The sequence below is a fragment of the Eumetopias jubatus genome, unplaced genomic scaffold, assembly GCF_037043125.1.
Source record: "Eumetopias jubatus isolate StellerSeaLion01/CBP00866 unplaced genomic scaffold, mEumJub1_p1.0 scaffold_119, whole genome shotgun sequence".
Classification (NCBI taxonomy): Eukaryota; Metazoa; Chordata; class Mammalia; order Carnivora; family Otariidae; genus Eumetopias; species Eumetopias jubatus.
In genome coordinates this window covers 529784-545836 of record NW_028274925.1, presented here as the reverse complement: position 1 = coordinate 545836, position 16053 = coordinate 529784, and the positions used below count along the sequence as shown (strand labels likewise).

General features: G+C 44.2%; 1 pseudogene; it reads right to left on the bottom strand.

Moving 5' to 3' along the window:
* Positions 1–13271: 13271 nt before the first annotated feature.
* Positions 13272–14364, bottom strand: LOC148161603 (deoxyribose-phosphate aldolase-like; annotated as a pseudogene).
* Between the last annotated feature and the right edge of the window lie 1689 nt (positions 14365–16053).

Genomic DNA, 16053 nt, shown 5'->3' with positions numbered 1-16053 from the left:
AAATCCAAATTCTGTTTGAATGAATTTAATTTTATACTTATTTCTACCTCCTCCTTTCCCTATGTGCACTCCCACATTTTGTTGCTGTCAAAAGTTACTGCCCTATTACCTCATGATAAATCTTAACAATATTCATTTCGAATGCTTTAAATATATATATAGACTACACTTGTGGATAAAAACCCCACACATGACATATTATTACACACCTATAAGAATGGCTAAAATTCGGGGCGCCTTGGTGGCTCAGTGGTTAAGCGACTGCCTTCGGCTCAGGTCAGGATCCCCGGGTCCTGGGATCAAGCCCCATGTCGGGCTCCCTTGCTCAGCGGGGAGTCTGCTTCTCCCTGTCCCTCTGCTCTTCCCCCTGCTTGTGCTCGCTTGTGCTCACTCTCTCTCAAATAAATAAATAAAATCTTTTAAATTGTTTTTAAAGATTAAATTAAATCAAAAAGACGGAGCACACCAAGTGTTGGCAAGGAGCTGGAGGAACTCGAACCCTCAGATACTGCTGACAGGGATGTAGAGTGTTGAAACTGCCTTGAAGACAGGTTTTGGCAGGTTTTAAAAGTGCTCACCATACACGTACCATATGATCCTGCGTGTAGGTACTTAGCCAGGAAACATGAAAGCATATGCCATACAAAGACTTGTGTACAAATGCTCATAGCTGCTTTATTTCTACTGACCTAAAACTGTAAAATCCATCACCTGGTTAGAGAACCAAGTGGTGGGGCAGTCACATAGTGGAGCGCTGGGTGGCAACAAGGACGAGACGCAAGGACTGTCCAGTCCACAAGGACTGGAATACACTGTCACATGGATAAACCTCAAAATGATTATGCTGAGTGAAAGAAGCTAGACCAAAAAAAAAAAAAAAAAAAAAAAAAGAGCACTCGCTGTATGATTGCATTTATTAATTTTTTTAAAATGCAAACAGATCACAGTGAGAGAAACAGAGTAGAAGTTGTAAGGGCCGGGGAGGGAAGGGGCTGGAGGGATTACGGAGTACCCCAAGGAAGCCTTTGGAGTGATGGGCAGGTTCACTATGTTGATTGTGGTGCTGGTTTCCCGGGTGCATTCATATGTCAAAACTTACATCTGCCATATAACCCAGCCATTCCACTATCTGAATACCTACCCAAGAGAAGTACACAGGCCCAACTATTGTGGCCAGAAGCAGGTCACTGACGATTCTTTACCAAGAATATAGTTTCTGCAGAAAACTCCATTAGGCTAATTTTTGTTTCTTGATGAGTTTTCTACACATTAAAGAAGAACTACCTCCATTTTTTCCACTTCCATTTAAAATATACTAAAATTATATTTATTGGGATCTGGTTTTCCTTGTAAATATAAGATTTCTTATATTGGGGGTGCGTGAGTGGCTCAGTCGGTTAAACGTCTGCTTTGGTCAGCTCATGATCTTAGGGTCCATGGATCAAGTCCCACAACGGGTTTCCTGCTCAGTGGGGAGCCCGCTTCTCCCTCTGCCTCTGCATCTTCTCTCTGCTCATGCTCTCTCTCATGCTATCTCTCAAATAAATAAATAAATAAATCTTAAAAAAAGTTTTCTCATATGGATCAAATTCGCAATTAGAACTTGTGCCTATACACATCTTAGGACTGTTATTCCCGAATGCTCAGGATTCAGGCTTTTACCACGTGCACAGGTTTAGCCACCGTCAAACCATCTTGTTACTGTTCCTAGCAATAAAAGTCATTATGAATTCTGGTTTTAAGAAAATACTTATCATTTGCCTAAACCATCCCACAGAGAAACAGTGAGCATATCCCTCAGTTGCCTAGATGCCCCTTGGTGCTGGCTCATTGTACAGCCTGTCCAGTTTTCCCCTGTTCTTCTTGTCTCTGTGTGCAGCAGTATCTGCTCCGGGACCTGTAAGCCATTTTCAGGGTTAGAGTATCCACAGGGATATGAAGGCAGATCAGAGAGTCTCACTTCACTTGTCAACAACTTCATTCATAATTAAAAAAAAAATGACAATTGGAACATCTATTCATTTTGCAAAAATCAGTGAATTTGATTTAAACCAGTATTGGCTTATATGTGGGGAAATGAGTACATTGAGGGAAAGCTAAAGCAGTGGGCTAGATAACCCCTCCCAGGAAGGAAATGTGGCACTATATCTCGTAAGTACTCCTACCACACAATGTAATTTGAATGTTTCATTTGCTTTCTCTCTCCACCCCCCCATTCTTATGCTTTCTAGATGCCATTACAGTGCTTTAGTTTCAGACTTCGACAAGTTTTCCCTTTTCAGACTGGCTTCTCTATGTCAGTAATCCATATTGAACACTCGTGATGAACGTGTGCTGGTGCGGATGGTGGTTGCTGCCCCCAGTCACACTCCCATACATTTCTCAAGTTCTGCCAGGGCTCAGTAGTACACTTCGGATACATCAGAGGAGACAGCATGTGCAGCTCCATTGTTCAGCGTCAGTTGCAATGGAAACATGTTGGCTGGAATCGGGCCTGCCAGCCTGAGGAGCCTGACAATCCCTGAAACAAAGACTCTCAGCCTGTTGTCCACATCGAGTGGTGCAGAAAGAAGAATGGTAAACACTGAAAAGGGTCCATTCAATTTAGCAGTTGGAACAATGTTCCCAGGGGACTCATTTAGTGGAAAGACAGGGATTCTGTGTGAGGAATGCAGGAAGGCATGAAAGTGCAGCTTGCCGCCACTGGAGGCAGTGCTGAGCCTTTGTCGGGCCCAATACAGAGAGCCACGTCCATGCCGCTTGCCGCCACTGGAGGCAGTGGTGAGCTATAGTCGGCCACTCCACCAGAAGCAGGGACAGTGCAGTAACCACCTGGTATAGTGACAGAACTGGTGTGTGAGTTTATGTCTCTTTTCCTTTATTAACTCTGCTCTTCATTCACCTGAAAGTGAGCCAATACTCTTTTTTTAAGAGTAAGATAGGCAGGTAGTTGAGGTTCAATAACTTGCCCAAGGTCACAGTGTTTTTAACCCCTCTGTAACCGTTCCGTTTGCTTCCTGGAGTCCAGAGTCTCTCATGTTTCTTCTCCCTATCTGATATCTTCCCATTCACTTTTTCCTCCCTTCCCCTTGGTCCTCCGCACTATTCCTTATGTTCCACATATGAGTGAAACCATATGATAATAGTCTTTATCTTCTTGGCTTCTTTCACTTCGCATAATCCCCTCCAGTTTCATCTATGTCAATGCAAATGGTGGGTATTCATCCTTTCTGATGGCTGAGGAATATGCCATTGTATACATGAAGCACATCCTCCTTATCCATTCTTCCGTTGAAGGGCATCTCAGCTCCTTCCACAGTTTGGCTATTGTAGACATTGCTGCCATGAACATTGGGGTGCAGGTGCTCCTTCTTTTCACTACCTCTGTATCTTTGGGATAAATACCCAGTAGTGCAATTGCTGTGTCGTAGGCTAGCTCTATTTTCAACTTTTTGAGGAACCTCCATACTGTGTTCCAGAGTGGCTGCACCAGTTTGCATCCCCATCAACAGTGTAGGAGGGTTCCTTTTTCTCTGCAGCCTCGCCAATACTTGTTTCCTGCCTTGTTAGTTTTTGCCATTCTAGCTGGTGTAAGGTGGTATCTCATTGTGGTTTTGATTTGTATTTTCCTGATGGCAAGTGATGTTGAACCTTTTTCCATGTGTCTGTTGGCCATTTGTATGTCTTCCTTGGAGAAATGTCTGTTCATGTCTTCTGCCCATTTCTTGACTGGATTATTTGTTTTTTGGTTGGTGAGTTTGATAAGTTCTTTATAGATCATGGATAGCAGCCCTTTATCTGTAATGTCGTTTTCAAATATCTTCTCCCATTCCGTGGGTTGTCTCTTCATTGTTGACTGTTTCCTTTGCTGTGCCAAAGGTTTTTATCTTGATGAATTCCCAAAAGTTCATTTTTGCTTTTGTTTCCCTTACCTTTAGAAATGTGTCTTGAAAGAAGTTGCTGTGTCCCCTGTGAAAGAAGTTACTGCTTGTGTTCTCCTCTAGGATTTGGATGGATTCCTGTCTCACCTTGAGGTCTTTCATCCATTTTGAGTTTATCTTTGTGTATGATGTCAGAGAATGATCCAGTTTCATTATTCTGCATGTGGCTGTCCAGTTGTCCCAGCACCATTTATTGAAGAGACTGTCTTTTTTCCATTGGATGGTCTTTCCCGCTTTATCAAAGAGTAGTTGACCATAGAGTCAAGGGTCCATTTCTGGGTTCTCTATTCTGTTTCATTGATCTATGTGTCTGTATTTGTGCCAGTACCATGATGTCTTGATGATCACATTTGTAATGTAGCTTGAAGTCAGGCAGTGTGATGCCCCCAGGTTTGGTCTTCTTTTTCAACATGATTTCTTGGTACTAATGTTAAAGGTGTTTTGCCTCAAGTTCTTCCCTTTAAGTGTAATTATAATGATAATGGTGATTTTTACCTTTTACCATCCATGGGCTCTGATCCTGGGCGCCCATGGAAGATATCCTTTAACATTTTACCAAGCTCATAACAGCTGGGTGAAACCTCAAAGCATGGGCCATGTGTTCATCCCCAAACACATATTGTACATCTGCTTTGAGAAGAAAAAGATAACCAAAAAATGCCATTGCAAACATAAAGATAAGAAAAACAAAAGAACCTCTCTGGTTCCCTTAAGATTCAAGTCATACTGACTTGCACAAACTGAAAACATAAGAAAAAGTCTGTAACTTTCTGGAATGTTCTTCCTCATGATGATGTGTAACTCTGTATGTAAAACAACACAGAACAAATATATAAACCTGCCCCAAATGATCCTTCCCTGGAGCACTCCCTTCTTGTGAAGATTGTGTCTCCCAGGCCGCTGTCCTGAGGTGGGTTTGAATAAAACTCTTCATTTTTCTCTAAACTGTTTAAAAGGGTTTGTTCATTTAGTATTGACAGTAACAGTATATTTTCTTTTTAAGTGAAAAATAAATGTTCCTGGTTCACAACTCCAATAGCACAGAAGGGTGGCTATTCTTCATCCTGGACATTTCCCTGCAGAACCAGGCATATGTATATATATTCTAGCTCAAAAGGGCTCATCCTACAAGGACGCTTTGAAGGTCTAAGAAGCACTATCCACTTCCTGGGTGAGACTAGAAATTGAAGCTCTTCCCGCTTAGAGCATTACTTTTTGGGTTCAAAATTGCCTTGGAAATGTGGGAAACCATGGCATTTCCTAAAGCCCAAGCCTTGGAGGGTCTGAGAGCAGCTAACCTTGCCAGGAGCCAGAAACAGCTCTGTAGGCAGGGTTGGTGCAGGAGGAGATGGGGCAGACCTCTGGGGGTGGTCTGCAGCCAGAGGGGTCAGCAAAAGGGGTCGGATGTCTGGGGGGCCCTACCCATGACCCCACCCATACCTGCCCCACTGAGCCAGGTGTTGGGGCTAGGAGGTGCCTCTAGGACCACCTGCACTCACAGAGAGGCACTGGTGTGAGGGTGGGTTGCATGGTACAGGCAGGTGCAGCATCCAGTGGGCTCGGGGCACAACCCTCCCTGACCAATCACCATGTGGGGGTGGAGCTACCTCTCTGTGGGTGGACCTGGGGCTGCCCAGGGATGCAGAGGTGGGGCAGGTGAAATGGCGCTCCAAAAGAGTTGACCTGAGTAGTTCCTGGCTGGGTGAGTCCGTGCTGTGGGCTGAGGTGGGGGTTCCGGGGATACGGTGTGGGCTGGGTGGGAGGTGGGGGTCTTAGAAGGCCACAGGCAGTGAGCTAATGCTGCCAACTCAGATGAGTTTTCTTTTCCCCTTGAAAGTCTCTTCTGCCCAAAGTCCATCAACTGGCCATATCCCCCAGACCTGTAAACTCCAGGGCACTTGCTCACCTGAGCTTTTGTGGGGTGGGTTGTAGACATTTCATGGTTTCCCATGTTCCCCAGGAAGAGTGCATGTAAGGACGACACACAGCCCGCAATTTCAGTGGGATGCCCCCTGTCCCCTGTCATAGACAGTGCAGGTAATGGACCTTAAGCAGCACCCTGAGTTCAGCAGGGTGTCCCTGTGCCCCAGAGCACAGGTGTGGTGGCAGTAAGCCCCAGAGCCGTCCCCCAACTTCAGTATTGTGCACTGCCTCTGCCTGGGGATGGTGGTAATGGTCTGTTAGGATGGTGCAGGAGGGTCCTCCGGGTGGGCCCTGGAGGCTGGAGCAAACCAGACCACACTCAAGTGACATGAGAAACAGATGAGTTGAGGAGTAATTTGGAAGAGTAATTTCACTTTTCCAAAAAAGACAATGTCATTGGTAATCTTACCATTTCCAAGGATGTGGATGGATCTAGAGTGGATTAAGCTAAGCAAAATCAGTAAGGAAAGACAAATCTCCTATGATCTCACTCATATGTGGAACTTCAGAAAGAAAACAGATGAACATAGTTGCGGGGGGCGGGGAAGAGAGAGGCAAATGAGGAAACAGACTCAACCTTAGAGAACAAACCAAGGGTTGCTGGAGGGCAGGTGCATGGGGGGAAGGGTTAAATGGGTGATGGGTATTAGGGAGGGTACTTGTTGGGATGAGCACTGGGTGTCATATGCAGGTGAGGAATCACTAAATCCTACGCCTGAAGCGAATATTACACTGCATGTTAACTAACTGGAATTTAAGTAAAAGAAGAAAAGAAAAAGACAATGTTCTGCTTCATGAAGTGTAGGGTAAAAATGTAGTGATTTTGGCTGTACTATTCTGTAGATGATAGTTTTAAAACACCCTGTTGTAGGATACACTAGTTTCTTATCTCACAAGGGGTCCTCGGAAGGCTGTGATGAAAGATTCAGAGCATTTTCATGTTCCATTGATATGTGACAGTTTGCCCAGGTAGGAAGGTCAGTGCAGAGAAATATGACAGAAGGGGAAAGTAGGTGTGAACCATTCATTAGGTAGCCTTCCACCTTTCTCATGAAAGCCTTGGGCCAGTGTCATTTTGGAAGAAGAGGTGGAATCCTGGAGCTCTGCAGCAGATGGGGGAGTTCCAGGTCTGGGTAAAATTCACAGGGGTCTCAAAGGAGAGCTGAGTGCATTGAGCAGGAGGGTGTGGGCAGGGCGGGCTCCAGGGGTGGCTGTGGATCTCCCATGTGAGAGTTGTGACAGGTGAGGGCCGTGAGGAGGTTCCTGGCTGAGGACAGGTGAGGCCCAGGTGGAGAGCTGGCCGAGCACCTTCTTCTGTGCCACCAGCCTCACCCAACATGCACGACGTCATCGTCTGTCCCTGTCACTCCGGTTCAGACGTCTCAGAGTTGCCAGGCTGAGACATTTGTTTGAGCTTCTTTCTTTGAGTGTGTGTGAAGTTGCAAAACTTAGATGGTGGAAATGACAGGTCATCAGAACATCTGTTACTCTTTTATTTCCTGCTCTTCTTCCAATCACCAAAGTGAATCATACCTGCTACTGGAAGGGGCTATCTGTGCTTTTTTATTTCCTGTTTCAATTAAACGATGGGAGAACAATCTTCTGAAATACTAAAAGAATCCTTTGTGGGTGTTCATGTTTTCCTCTTCCATGAACCACATTCTGATATTAGAAATTATGTTTTAAAGTAAAACACAGCCTCAGAGCTGTAACAGGGTGCCGTGCCCTTTGTGAGAGGGACACATGGAGAAGGAGTGTAGGTTCTTTAGGAGCTTGGGGAGTGGTGCATCGTGCTCCCAAAGGAAATTGAACCCCCTGTTAGCCTTCCCCGAGGGAGCTGCTTACCTGGTGGCCCATCCTGGGCTCTGGAAGCTTGACCCGGTGAGTCACTTGCAACTTGAGCTGGGGAATTTATGAAGAAAACGGAAGGAATCCTGGAGGGTGCCTGCATCCTTTGTACTAGGACAACTCCATGTAGCAAAGGAACTCATCACCCGTGAGGTGTGTTGGGATCCCTGAGGAAAAGGGCTTCGCTTCGTGGGCTGAGAGGTTGTGTCTTCATCCTTATCTGGACCAGAGCCATGTTGTGTGGCTATGGAGATCCAGACCCTTATGTGACCACATTATTATTATTATTATTATTATTATTATTATTATTATTATTATTTTAAGAAAGCAATATAGATATTGACTTCGAGATACGAATATCAAAAGGAAAAACACAAGGTCTCCTATATATATAATGATTGAACTTGTGGTATCTCTCATTAATATGGGTAATGTAGGGCTGCCTGTATGAGAAAGATGAAGGGATTATATTTTGATAGAAGTGTGCTGTGCATACATAGTGTTTTATTCTGTCATTTGCCTTATTTCTCTGAAGGGAAAATGGAGTGGTGACTGGAGCTTGGTTTCTGATTTTACGGAATGGGAGACAAGTGAATTGAAAGAGCAGCATTGGTGCTGACACGGTGCTCAGCATCCAGTGAGTGAAGATTTGTAGCTTGGACTTGGAAGTGTCGGTGTTCACCGAGGATATTGTCCGAGTTTCCAGCACATGGTATCACCTGGCTGGTGTTCCTAATCAGGCCAGTTCCTGCCTTTCTAAGGGCAGCTTGAAAGTGGCTTGAAACCCTAGGGCATTTGTGGAGTGGTCTGGATGGGACACCTGTGTGGGCCAGTGTAGACACCACCCAGGGAACTCCAGAGCTAATGATGAGCACATTTGTGAGGCTGGAGTTTGCTTCTCTGTGAGAAGCCTTGAGCTGGAGTGGAAAGAAGTTGCTGGGTCTTATGACTCACTGTGTCAGCAGGTCTGAGCCTGGCAGGGTAGTCGGATCAGATAGCTGGGAGGTTGTGATGCCGTGGTGGTGGACCGTCGGTCATGATGGGCAGGCCAGCTTGCTACAGGGACAGAGACCGTGTTCTACTCCCTGGCCAGCCCTCCTGCTGCAGATGTGATAAGAGCGTTGTTCCCTGTTTCGTTCTCGAGGCCTCGGCTCAGCCAGGTGGTGGGTGGGAAGAAGCCCACACACAGCATTATTGATTCTTGCCCAGTGTGCCCCCTGCTTCCTCAGAGGAGGCACAGCAGATGTCCCCTGCCTCGTGTCGGTGAATTCAGCTGGCAGAAGCACTTCTTCCAGAGCCACAAGCCTGAGAAATCCTCTCCACATTCCTGTGCTGTGTGCAAGAGGTCACTTTTTATGTGGAACTGAAATCTTAACTCCTCTGTTTGGAACTGAGGCCACACAGGACACCAGTCTCCATGAAGGTCTATTTCCAAGTGGAACCGGATGTGTGAGACTGAGGCTGAACCTGTGCAGTCCGCTGACCCTGCTGCAGGCTCCTTCCTGAAATCTGTGCAGCAAAGCCTGGTTTGTGATGACGTCACAGGAAAGAGGGACAGGTTCACCACTCTGCCTGACGACGGGAGGATTCTGGACTTTAATCGCAGGTGGTTGGTGCAGGGAGGAGAGAAGTCTGTTTCCCAGGACCTTGGCCAGAGGGAGATTTGGACCCTGGGATGGGTCTCTGTTCAGCTTTCTCAGATGAGCACCTCAGGCAAGGGGAGGAAGTGTGTGTGCTCACCTGTAACTGAGGAAGGTGTCTGGTTTCAGGTCTCATGTGCAGGTGGAGTCCTCGTGTGGCTCATTTTCCTGATGGTGTTCAGGGTACAGTAGGTGGACCCCCTGGTCCTGCGCATTCTGGTTGTGCAAGAGCCCTGGGGCACCTTTTCCCCAGGGCTTTGGAACAGGAAATAGGAGGGAGTCAGTGGTGAAACCATCAGTGTAGGCCTCTGGTTCTGCCCTGCTGAGATGGACTGGTGACTGTGATAACTGCTATGGAAATACAGAGCATGAGACAGGGCAGGGGTGCTGAAGGGGAGGTGGGGGTGGTACTTGCTATTCACATAGGCGCTAGTGGGCCCTCACAAGGAAGGTGATCCTTGAGTCAAGATCTAAAGAATGTGAGTGATATCACATCAAGAGCATTCTAAAGGGAAGGGAAAACATGTGCAAAGGCCCTGGGGCAGGAGCACACCGGGTATGTCCAGGAGCAGCAAGAAGACACTGTGGCCACAGGAGACAGCTTAGGACATGACCTCAGGGAGCTGACAGAGGGAGACAGAAAGCCATTGCAGGGTTGTGACCCCATGGGACCCTTTTTCACTGGGCCATCCTGACTAGAGTGTTGAGAACAGATGACAGAGGGTTGAGGATGGGCAAGGGAGGGACATGATGAAGGTTTTCCAGGAACTCAGGTAAGAGATGGGCTCCAGTGTGGACCAGACAGGTGGCCTTGGAAGAAGTGGTCAGTCATGTTCTGGTTGCGTTGAAGATGGAGCTCACTGGATTTGCTGATGGGTTAGATACTGGGAATGGGAGAAAGGAGGAATTGGTGTAACACCCAGCTTTGATTGGTTGTCCTGAGTGAAGGGAAGGAGGAGGTTTCTGGGGGTAGGAGGTTGTCTGTGTTCCGCACGCTCGGGAAGGTGCCTTTCTCGGTGTATCTGCTGATGTGTGTGTCCGGGAGAACAGTTAACATCTACTCCCTCAGCAAATTTCAAGTACAAGTGTTCCCCACTTTTTAAAAGTTCACGGTGAGACACTGGCTTTCTTTGAAAGATCTACGTCATTGCCTGGCTTCAGTAACAGGAAGAAACCTGAAGAGGATTTCCCTCTTATGAAAAAAGTCAAAAACTGAGCATCGCGTTCAGCATCTGTTTTGCTGGGAGCCACTGTAGAGGCGGCGAACACCACAACCAGCTCCTTCCTGGGAACCGCTCACCATGTCCAGCCCCCAGCGCTTTGAATTGTGTCTGTGAGCATCAGCTGTGCTTTATCTCCATCCATTAGGAATTTGTGTCCTGAGGCCTAAGGAAAGCCAAAGAGAAGTCATTTTTGGAGTCTGAGCTTGCTCACTATTTTTTCTGTATAAATGAATGGTAATTCCTCCCTTGGTTTACACCATTTCTGCTGTGAAAGGTTTCCTAAGATCAATGTACTTTCAAATAGTGGGGGAAACTGTACCCCATCCTGCTGGGTTAGCTTTAGTCTCCATGCTGCACAGAATGTTCCATGACTTACAGATTTTATCACTCGAACATTGTGCCTCTGACCACCTTCCGTGCCCCCCATCCCCGAATCTGGCAACCACCAGTCTGTTCTCAGTATCTATGCGTTCAGTATATTTTTCCATGTGGAACGTCCATGAACATCTGGTATTTGTCTTTCTGTGTCTGAGTTACTTAGCATAATGCTCCCAAGGTCTCTGTTTCTATGTCTGGTTATTGTGAATAATGCTGCAGTGAACAATGGAGTGCATCTATCTTCTTGAGGTAGTGTTTTTGTGTTCTCTAGATAAATACTCAGTAGAGTAATTCCTGGGTCATGTGGTAGTTGTGTTCATTTTTTCAGGAACCTCTATACTGTTTGTCACAGTGGTTGTACCAATGTACATTCCCACCAACAGTGCACAGGGTCCCCTTGTCTACACACCTTTGACCACACCTGGTGTCTGTCTCTGGGACCATTGCCGTCCCAACAGTTGTGAGGTGATAGCGGATTACAGGTTTGACTTATGTTTCCCTGACGATGATTTGTGATGTTGAACAACGTTTTCTGTGTCTGTTGGTCACCTTGGTGCCATCTTTGGAGCGTATCCGTTCACATATTCTCCCCATTTTTTATACAGGTTTTTGTTTGTTTGTTTTGATTTGTATGAGTGTTTTGGGTATTTTGGATATTAGCCTCTTCTCACACATATGATTTGCAGTTATTTTTTCTCATTGGGTAGTCCACCTTTTAAGTTTTTTATTAGTATTTTTTTTTTTTTTTGCTGTGCAGAAGATTTCAATTTCATGTCGTTCTACTTGTTTATTTTTGCATTTGTTGCCTTTGCTTTTAGTGTCCGATCTAAAATACTCTTTGCCAAAACCATGTCCAGAAACGTACTACCTGTGCTTTCTTCTCAGAGGTTTATGGATTCAGGTCTTATGTTCAAGTCATTCATCCATTTAAATTTTTGTGTAAGAAAGTGATGCAGTTCCATTCTTCTGCATGTAGCGTGTGGTTTTCCAGTGCAGTTCACTGAAGAGTCAGTCCTTTCCGCACTGCATATTGTCTGCTGCTGTGTCGTCAGTTAAGACCATAGCTTGTGTGGGTTAGTTTCTCAGCTTTCTTCTGCTTCTGCTTCTGCTTCTCCTTCTCCCTCCTCTTCCTCCTTCCTCCGCTTTTGTCTTAGCGTTTTCCTTTGAGAAAATATTTTTCCCGTAAGAATATACGCAGTGTGGACTTCATTGATTACATGTCATACTATTTGTTAGGACACTTCTCTGACATGTGATTTTTAAATGAGTAGCTGGATCTATAGCTCCCAACAGGTTAAACATTTGGGCAGAACTTCTCAAGTCATGTTATATCCTTCCATCAAATACGGATTGTGTGTGATTGTCATCTTTTGTGATGCTATCAGTTGTGATGATGGATATCTATATTTCCTTCTCCATGATAGTTTTATTAAAGTGATTTTAAGTTTTCTTAAAAATGTGCATTCTAAATCATCCTTATTTTATAATATATATTTATATAAAACATGTTTAAACAGAAGCATTTATTGGAATCAGCTGTTGAAACAGCTGATTAATTAATATTAATAAATATTAATTCCCATTCAGAGTTAATAATATCAGAGCTAAGTTTAAATAAACCTTTAATGTACTGACTCTAATGAGTAAACTTTGCCAAAAGTGCTATGACTATCATTTTCCGAGCTTTCTATTCTATTCCATTGACCTGTGTGTCTGTTTCTAGGCCAGCACCATACAATTTTATTTTTCCAAAAAAATAAACTACAGAGATTTTTTTATTTAAAAAATGCAATAGCCTAGTATCATGTACTGACAAGAGTTTCATTAACAAAACAATTAATAAGAGAGCATATCTGTTGCAAAAATTAAAGACAGATTTTCATGGCAGGAAGTTAGTGCCAAGTCAGTGACTCCTGAATTCGTCAGAGTATGGCCGGCAGCTCAGGGATGCTACGTTTTCTTTCACTAAAGACACGTTTCTTGGGCAGTTTAACGTCCCCCCCCCCTTAGTATTTAATGCTGTCAAAGCTATGATTAATATTTTATTCAGAATTTTTAGGAGAAAATCTTCACAAAATTAACAAAACAGATCTTCAAGTAATTAGGACCACTCAGAGGCACCTGAAAAGAATTCCATGTATGGATTCGTTGATTTTTTCTTTTATTCTTTGAATTAAATTCAGTGAAAGTTTTAAGGCGGGAAAAAAGTCAGTTATCTATTCATTCCGTCATGTTTTAATTAAACAATTTTAGCGATTACGTAGAAAAACACATTTTACATGTTGCTGTAAAGCACTTTTCCGGAACTGGTCACAGATTTAAGACATCAGAAGATCATGATAGGCCACCTATCTTCCTGAAACGTGATGGTAAATCTGCCTCTCGATGTCCGTAACCAGAGTACTGGCACCTATTCGGAACAGTTCTGGCGTCAGCCATTCATCTCCCAGCTCTTCCTTCACACGAGAGAGACAAGCAAGGGAATCCTTGGCACTGCGGATGCCTCCTGCTGGTTTAAACCTACCTTGTTTCCAGTTTTCCAAAAGAAATCTCTAATGGCCCATAGCATTACTATAGCTACTGGGAAAGTGGCATTTACCGTTTCTTTTCCAGTAGAGGTCTTAATAAAGTCTGATCCTGCCATCATTGCGATCATACTGGCTTTATAGACATGAGTAAGAGATCCACGTTCTCCTGTAGCTAAGATGGTTTTGAGATGAGCCCCCCACAGGCCTTGCAAAACTGACGAATCTCATCACACAGGGCTTCCCACTGGCCGGTCAGCACCAAGGTCCTATTAATCACCACATCGATTTCCATAACTCCATTTTCCACAGCCAATCTGATCTCTTCCAATCGTGTTTTTAAATGAGTCTGTCCAGGGCGCCTGGGTGGCTCAGTTGGTTGGGCGACTGCCTTCGGCTCAGGTCATGATCCTGGAGTCCCAGGATCGAGTCCCACATCGGGCTCCCTGCTCAGCAGGGAGTCTGCTTCTCGCTCTGACCCTCTTCCCTCTCGTGCTATCTCTCATTCTCTCTCTCAAATAAATAAATAAATAAATAAATGAGTCTGTCCAGCTGGAAAGCCAGTGGGCACGGAAGCCACTGGGATGGTACAGCCTGGGGCCTTCAGTGCTTTAACCGCATCACACAGCTGCATGGTGTAGACATAAACAACAGTGGTCATAAGGCCTTTATCACACATATTTAAACTTTTTAAGAGAGCTTCCCGGATTGGATATTTGGCTTTATAACAGAGCCTTTGAACGTTGGATGATGTGTCATCGTCTGAAAGTGTAGTAAGACCTATAAAGGTAATGGCTTTCAGGAGCCAAGCAGCTTCCCACTCCTTTTTCACTGTTCTGCAAGCCTGGATTTATTCTGCATGCCTCAGAACTGCGGGTTGATTCATTTCTTACTTTTATTCCTAGATTTTTTTTTCTTGATACAACTGTAAATGGCATTGTTTTCTTATTTTCTCTTTGTGGAAGTTTGTCATCACTATACAGAAATGCAACAAGTTGGGACACCTGGTAGCTTAGTCAGTTTAAGCATCTGTCTTTGGCTCAGGTCACAATCCCAGGGTCCTGGCATCGAGAACCTCATTGGGCTCCCTCCTCAGTGGGGTGTCGCCTTCTCCGTCCCCTTCTGCTGCTCACACTGCTTGTGCTGTTTCTCTATCTCTGTCAAATAAATAAATAAAATCTTAAAAAAACGAAATGCACCAGGTCTCTGTATATTGACTTTGTGTCTTGCAGCTTTACTGAATTTATTTATTCTAACAGTTTTTTGGTGGAATCTTTAGGGATTTCTATATATAGTATGTCATTTGCAAATAGTGACAGTTTTCCTATTTGGATTTCATCTTTTCTTTTCTTTCTTTTCTATCTTTCATTCTTTCTTTTTCTTTCTTTCTTTCTTTCTTTCTTTCTTTCTTTCTTTCTTTCTTTCTTTCTTTCTTTCTTTCTTTTCTTTCTTCTCTCTCTCTCTCTCTCTCTCTCTTTGTTTCTTTATCTTTCTTTCTTTTTTTTGGTCTAAATGCTTTGACTAGGGCTTTCAATACTATGTTGAATGAAAGTGAGGAGAGTGGAAATCTTTGTCTTGTTCTTGATCTTAGTGGAAAAGTTTTCAGCTTTTCACCCTTGAGTATGAATTTAGCTGTGAGCTTTTCAAATATGGTCTATGTTCCCCATATACCCAGATGGTTTATACTTTTTATCATACATGCATATCGAATCTTGTCAAGTGTTCTTTCTGCATCTATTGTTACAATCATATGATTTTTATCTTTTATTATTTTAAGATGGTGTATCCTGATGTTTAATGTGCACATGTGCAAACATCCTGGCATCCCTGGAATAAACCCCACTTGATTGTGTTGTGTGATTCTCCCGATGTATTGTTGAATTCAGTTTCCTTATAATTTGTTGAGGATTTTGGCATCTATGTTCTTGAGTGATATTGGCTTTCATTTTCATTTTTTCCCATCCCCCACCCCCCTCCCCTCTAGAACCCTCAGTTTGTTTTTCAGAGTCCATCATCTCTCATGGTTCGTCTCCCCCTCAGACTTACTCCCCTTCATTCTTCCTCTCCTGCTATCTTATTCCTCTTTTTTTTCTTAACATATATTGCATTATTTGTTTCAGAAGTACAGATCTGTGATTCAACAGTCTTACACAATTCACAGCGCTCACCGTAGTACATATCTTCCCCAATGTCCATCACCCAGCCACCCCATCCCTCCCACCCCCGACCACTCCAGCAACACTGAGTTTGTTTCCTGAGATTAAGAATTCCTCATGTCACTGAGGTCATATGATACATGTCTTTCTCTGATTGACTTATTTCACTCAGCATAACACCCTCCCATTCCATCCACATCATTGCAATTGGCAAGATCTCATTCCTTTTGATGGCTGCATAATATTCCATTGTGTATATATACCACCTCTTCTCTATCCATTCATCTGTCGATGGACATCTTGGCTCTTTCCACAGTTTGGCTATTGTGGACATTGCTGCTATAAACATTGGGGTGCACGTACCCCTTCGGGTCCCTACATTTGTATCTTTGGGGTAAATACCCAGTAGTGCAATTGCT